At 40.4% G+C, this 6,849-nt stretch overlaps 1 protein-coding gene across 1 annotated transcript in view; it reads left to right on the top strand.

Annotated features, from left to right (window-relative positions):
* The first annotated feature begins 430 nt into the window (after window positions 1–430).
* The window catches only part of LOC142103882 (progonadoliberin-2), a 31,617-nt gene continuing 25,198 nt past the window's right edge, over window positions 431–6,849 (top strand). Inside the window, exon 1 of the mRNA XM_075188219.1 lies at window positions 431–520. The gene's annotated coding sequence lies outside the window, so the exon portion shown is untranslated. The remainder of the gene's footprint in view (window positions 521–6,849) is intronic.

The following is a 6,849-nucleotide window of genomic DNA, read 5'->3' as shown; positions in this document are numbered from 1 at the left end:
ACTTATTCAACCATTATTAACCCTTATTTGTAGTGCCTAAAATACCCAGAGAATCTTAATTATTATTCACTTTCAGGGTTGAATGTCATTATTGCCATCCCATGAAGTTGGACAAGGACATCCACTTTCAGACAACAAACAAATATTTACTTATACTAATTTTTCTGGGTTTTAATCATAGGTACATCTAGTTGTACTGGTCCAAGAATCATGCTGCAAATTGCAGCTGAAATCACACAGTCTACTCCTCATAAACACTGCTCTTATGAATATTATAGCTTAGTTCAGATGTAAGCTGATTTACTATCAGAGAGCACCCAAAGGACAAGTCCCAGCGACGTGATGGCATGTGTTGTGACTTAGAGCTGAACGTCTCTCTAATCAAAGAGCAGACCCTGGACGTCAGCAGCAGGCAGTCCCAGCAAAATCATCCTCACCCAGGCGGACGGAGCGTATAAATACTCAGGGCAGGTGCTCACTTATCAGTGAAGTCTTGTGGATCTAACCAGACATCTGCAAGGTACGTTCAGACCCCTCATCTCTCATAATTGCTCATGGACTTTCCTGGCACTGCTTTGACACTTTAGAATAGGTTGATGCAAAAATATTTATTTAAATTTTTTTAATTTAGAATTTAATGCATGTACATCGTGAAGACAAATTTAGACAATGTAACTTTTGTACAAGTGTAAAATAGGTTTGCCAATATTAAAATAATTAATACTAATGCTTAATACTTAGTCCAAAACTGCATATCTATCTATCTATCTATCTATCTATCTATCTATCTATCTATCTATCTATCTATCTATCTATCTATCTATTTATATATACTTTAGCAATGCTGAAGTTACTCTATACAGGTATCATGTGGACTCTTTTAAAACACGTAATCATTGCTATCCAGATGACTGATTGTTAGCTAGAATTAATAATGTATCCAATTTTATTTGCTTAATATTTACTTACCCTTATTTACTTACTAAGCATGTTATTATATTTTTATTATTATTTTCATGGGTATATTTTTATTATTTTTTAGGAATAAACATTAATGGTAGAAAAATTAGACACATGTATAAAATAATATTCAGCCTAATAAGTAGATTATTAATGAGTCACAGTGTTTTGAATACAAGCAGAAACTCTCTAGCAGCACAAGAATGACAGTAGGAACAAATTGCTCAAGAGGTACAGGGCAATGTACACTAAGCGTATATCACAATGCGTTGCTGTAATAGCAGAAAGTCCGTCTCCTGGGGACTTAGTGAAACATTTCCTCTTGCTCAGGGTGATAATTACGGCTGTGTGCGCTTTGGAACATTCAATATCGGGATACTGCAGCCCTTTGGGAGTAAGGATTAAGCAGTTTAGGTATAGAGATTCAGTTTGTAAGAGCTGCAGACAAGGTTACTCCACATCCATACTGAATTTTAAGTGTGCAAATATTTTGGTAGCTTCTGTATCGACATTTATCCAATCTTGTGGCAGGTCCTCTGAATGTGCTATATCTAATCCTCTTTACTGATGCTGTGGGGTCCATCTCGTCTTACTGCTTAGACAACAGGTGGCTCGCCAACTGTTGTGGAGCTACAATGCCCAGCATGTGGTGCCAGCTGGGAATTATAGTTCCACAACATCTGGAGAGCCACCGCCTACTTTCAGTCATTCTTCCCTGTCTGAGACACCGTTTGATTATAGCCCAATGTCTGGACATAGGAAATGTCATGGACTCGTCTCTTTAGTGCAGTGAAACATAATTGTGAAAAGATGACTTCACATGTTTTAAGCTCATTAAACCCCAGTTGATAATAAAGTAACTTGGATAGTACTGTACCAGTGCTGTCTTCTGGTGGAAATGAAACAAACATTAAAGTTGATCCAACATGTTTCAACTGACTTTGAAAAGATACCTGTCTGAGCTTTCAAAGCCCTCCCTATTCTCTACAATAATGGTCGGTAGGCAATGAAAACTACTGCCCATTTCTACATAATATAAACAATGGTGATTGGTAAACAGTTATTGCGTAACTTAAAGCCTTAGAACTGCTGTGTTGGATCTTCCCTGCTATGGGACATCGTCTATGGTAAACAGCCTAGGCTCCCATCTAAATGCACTGGTATACAACTTAATACAGCAGCACAGTGGCTCAGTGGTTAGCACTTCTGCCTCACAGCACTGGGGTCATGAGTTCGATTCCCAGCCATGGCCTTATCTGTGTGGAGTTTGTATGTTCTCCCCGTGTTTGCGTGGGTTTCCTCCTGGTGCTCTGGTTTCCTCCCACAATCCAAAAATATACCAGTAGGTGAATTGGCTGCTATCAAATTGACCCTGGTCTCTCCCTTTGTGTGTGTGTTAGGGGATATAGACTGTAAGCTCCAATGGGGCAGGGACTGATATGAGTGAGATCTCTGTACAGCGCTGTGGAATTAGTGGTGCTATATAAATAAATGATGATGATGATGATACAGAAAAAGTGAGGACACCCATCAAAGTACTATTACTGGGAATGTAAGTTATTTAGTAAAACTGACATCTTAAAGTGATAAACTGCTTTGAGATTTGTGTGTTTTGTTAACCCTAAGGCTGTGTTAATGTGGATATTTTTCATGCATCTCTGGTCTTTTGTGCTGAGGTGCATTATAATACATGATAACCGCAGCCTGATCGTAGCTCAGGAAAGGGATTAGTGATCCTTATATAGAAGAAGAATTCTAGATACGCATCAGGAACAAAATACATGTTCCTTCATGGTTTATCCAGCACACACATGTACGAACCCAGTAGATTGCCCAGTGATAAATGGTTTAAAAGACAGCAGAAAAATGAATATCAATGATTTGCAAATCACATCATCATCATCATCATCATCATCATCATCATCATCATCATCAACTACTTGTAGATATGAATTAAAAATGTGTAATTATGGAGTAATAGTTCAACTTTTAATATGTAAACACAATCACTGTCCCAAATTATAGGTATTATAGGTATTATTCACATTGTGATATGAAATAATAATTTAGTAATATTATATAATTTATATTATTAATTTGTTTTTGTTAGTTGTTTTGTTTTATAAACTGTTGTTTAGAATTTTTTTTTTTAAAAAAAACCACCCTGTGTAATAATTGCAGCAATGATACCACAGGAGTACTCTTGTTTTACTCATCAAAAACAATATCATTCATATTATTATGGCAAATAATATGCACATAGATAGGAGTGAATATATATTTCATATAACAGTTATTGCCCAGCACAGCCTCAGATAACATTAGTGACACAGATAGAGGTGGCAGTTTTGCTTCTTGCTGATATTATGTTGGGAGGATGGTGGAGAAGATACTTGGAACGGGTCTTTAAACCATTTATCAGGAGCAATGTACTAGTTAGGTAAAGGTAATAAATGTGCTGTTCCCATGGAAATGTATATCGGCCAATATTTCCCATTGGAAAATTTTAACTAAATAGGCCACTCCCTCAATCTGCCCAAAACATGTCCTCCACCAAAAATCAGGTCAGCTGTCTGATAAGTTGGAAGTGTTGGATGATATGAAAACATATAAATGAGTAGTAGTAATATATACCGTATATGTAATACTAACAACAATGATGCAGGGCTGGTATAATGCAATAGAGGGAACAGGTTGGTGTAATGCGATGGAGGCACAGGTTGGTATAATGCGATGGAGGGAACAGGTTGGTGTAATGTGATGGAGGGCACAGACTGGTGTAATGCGATGGAGGGCACAGACTGGTGTAATGTGATGGAGGCACAGGTTGGTATAATGCGATGGAGGGAACAGGTTGGTGTAATGTGATGGAGGGCACAGACTGGTGTAATGCGATGGAGGGCACAGACTGGTGTAATGTGATGGAGGCACAGGTTGGTATAATGCGATGGAGGGAACAGGTTGGTGTAATGTGATGGAGGGCACAGACTGGTGTAATGTGATGGAGGCACAGGTTGGTATAATGCGATGGAGGGAACACGTTGGTGTAATGTGATGGAGGGCACAGACTGGTGTAATGCTATGGAGGCACAGGTTGGTATAATGCGATGGAGGGAACAGGTAGGTGTAATGTGATGGAGGGCACAGACTGGTATAATGCAATGGAGGGAACAGGTTGGTGTAATGTGATGGAGGGAACAGGTTGGTGTAATGTGATGGAGGGCACAGACTGGTGTAATGTGATGGAGGCACAGGTTGGTATAATGTGATGGAGGGAACAGGTTGGTGTAATGTGATGGAGGGCACAGACTGGTGTAATGTGATGGAGGCACAGGTTGGTATAATGCGATGGAGGGAACAGGTTGGTGTAATGTGATGGAGGGCACAGACTGGTGTAATGTGATGGAGGCACAGGTTGGTATAATGCGATGGAGGGAACAGGTTGGTATAATGTGATGGAGGGAACAGGTAGGTGTAATGTGATGGAGGGCACAGACTGGTGTAATGTGATGGAGGCACAGGTTGGTATAATGCGATGGAGGGAACAGGTTGGTGTAATGTGATGGAGGGCACAGACTGGTGTAATGCTATGGATGGCACAGGAGGAGGTCTGAATGGTTAATACAGCCCTAGATTGGCACAATGAGTATCTACCTTCCATGTACACTTCCCAATGCTTTGGTAGAGTACATAGTGTAGGGGAGGTGAGCACAGTCTTAGGTACAGCAATGGTCTTGCTGCTACTGAATTGTATACCACACCTTAGCACATAATGAAGTAAGAGAGGCCCTTGGATATGGTACAGGGGAGCTGGCCTGCATTCATTTATTGCTGGTCTCGCTATTGCAGCAGGACCAACTTGTTACTTCACTTCTGCATCATCTGCACTGTTCGTTTGTAGCCGTGCCACCCATGTCACTACATTGCAGGGTTTCAAATCCCTTTGCAGCATTGCATATTTTCATTTCACCATTGTCCTGTAGTAAATCGATAGAGGCAACGTTGATGATAGTTGTAGTGAATGTACCTCACCACAGAAATCCCATGCCTTCCATTGATAATTGGTGCAGCACAACGGCATAAATTGCTTCACTGCACTGGGGTCATGAGATTGATTCCAACTAAGCCCTATCTGTGTGGAGTTTGTATGTTCTCTTCCAAAACGTACTGGTAGACTAATTCTATCCTCTTCAGGGGATCCTAGAGGAAAGGAAGTTAGGGGGAGGATAGGATTATCACATCACTAGGGGTGGGCAGGGCCAAAATGATGCGAGATGCGGCTCCACAGGATCCAGGACATAGGCCTACATTCCAGGGGTCTGGGAGAACTACCTGAAATGTAGGAGTTTCCCAGACATTCTGGGAGAGTTGGCAAGTATGGTGTGTGGATGCTGATATTTGGTGATCTTCCTCCCATTTCTTGACAGAAGGCTATTTTCCATAAATGAGTCGACTCTTTATTGGCTTCTGCAGTAGTTTGTCGGGTCCTATCTGTTATTCCCATTTACCCTTTTCCACTTTAAGGACCTATACAGCCGCACAGTTAGAGATCCATGATAGGAAAAGGGACAAGTTTTGGGGAGCTTCCAAGCAAACATTCCTATAGAATGTTCAGTCAACTTTCAATGGACCTACGCTTAACCCAATCATACGACCTACCCAATCACGCAGTCTTATCCAGCGTATTTACCAATACTTGCCGTGATGAAATGTACTCTGTGTGGTCTGAAAAGTCAAAAGAGGAAGAATCAACACTTAATGGTTCACAAGGAACAAGTGTTTATGTAATTACATTGAAAGGCAATCAGGAAAAGGGTACAGAAATCAGCAATCGTTAAAATGTCCACAAGTTTGCAGTACTCAGTATAAAGAGCAGTCTCTTCAATGAGGAGAAGGAAAAATTCATGTTTAATGGCCAGTTTACAGCAGAATGAAGCAGCACAGGAGTGTGAAGGAAGCCGCGCGTTGACGTTTGTGATACCAGATTGTGCGCTGTGCTTCTGCAGATCAATGTGAAACATGATTGACAACCATCAATTCAGCATACTCTGCAGATAAACAGATTTTCTGGCCCTGGAGCAGTGGAAAAAAGGGTCAGAGACCAGTCTCTTAACTAAATAAGGAAAATGAGCCCCCATTTACAAGGGAAGGTACAGATTTATCATAGCTAAACGAGGCTGGATTTTAAATAACTCGTTAAGTAGGGTTTTCAATGGGAGTCTGTGCGTAGGCCAATGAGTAGATGCGGCAATATTATGTATTTAGAAACTTAAAAGTGACGAAAATTAAACTAACATTGACCCATGGGGTGCTTACTCCAGGATCCCCACTTATTTTATCATACCGGATTACCCATTGAAACATTAACATTTTTAAAATATCCTCAGGATTGCCTAATATACTCAGCCTCATACTCCCAGTAATAGCCATCAGAAGTAACACAGGATCTCCCCAAGTGGAACATGCAGCAAACGTCTCACCCCAATTTCAGTTTACTTCTTGTCCAGCTTATACCTGTGCTGTGGAGGTAAGATAGGGAGGTCTGGGCCCCCAAGTTACTATAAGCCAGACCAGACAGTGTCCTCACTCCAGAGATGTTTAATCACATTATGATGAGTCCCTAAATTACATTAATTTGTGAAAAGTGAGTTTAAATATTTGGGGGGGGTACATAATACTATTCCTAATTTTAAAATTGGGAGGAACCAGGTCACATCTTCTAGCTCACCAAACCAATCTCAGATCCACACAAATAACGGCCTCTTTTGGGAATTTGCATTTTCATGTCTAAAAAAAAAAAAAAATTAAATAAATTTAAAAATCTAGGCTGGCAGCAGCAAAATTGGGGTGATAAACATAGTTGGGTCCCCCTTGAAAGAGCTGCTGCTA

The sequence above is a fragment of the Mixophyes fleayi genome, chromosome 1, assembly GCF_038048845.1.
Source record: "Mixophyes fleayi isolate aMixFle1 chromosome 1, aMixFle1.hap1, whole genome shotgun sequence".
Lineage (NCBI taxonomy): Eukaryota > Metazoa > Chordata > Amphibia > Anura > Limnodynastidae > Mixophyes > Mixophyes fleayi.
Note: the sequence above shows the minus strand (reverse complement) of the source record. Positions and strands in the feature narration are given on the sequence as shown.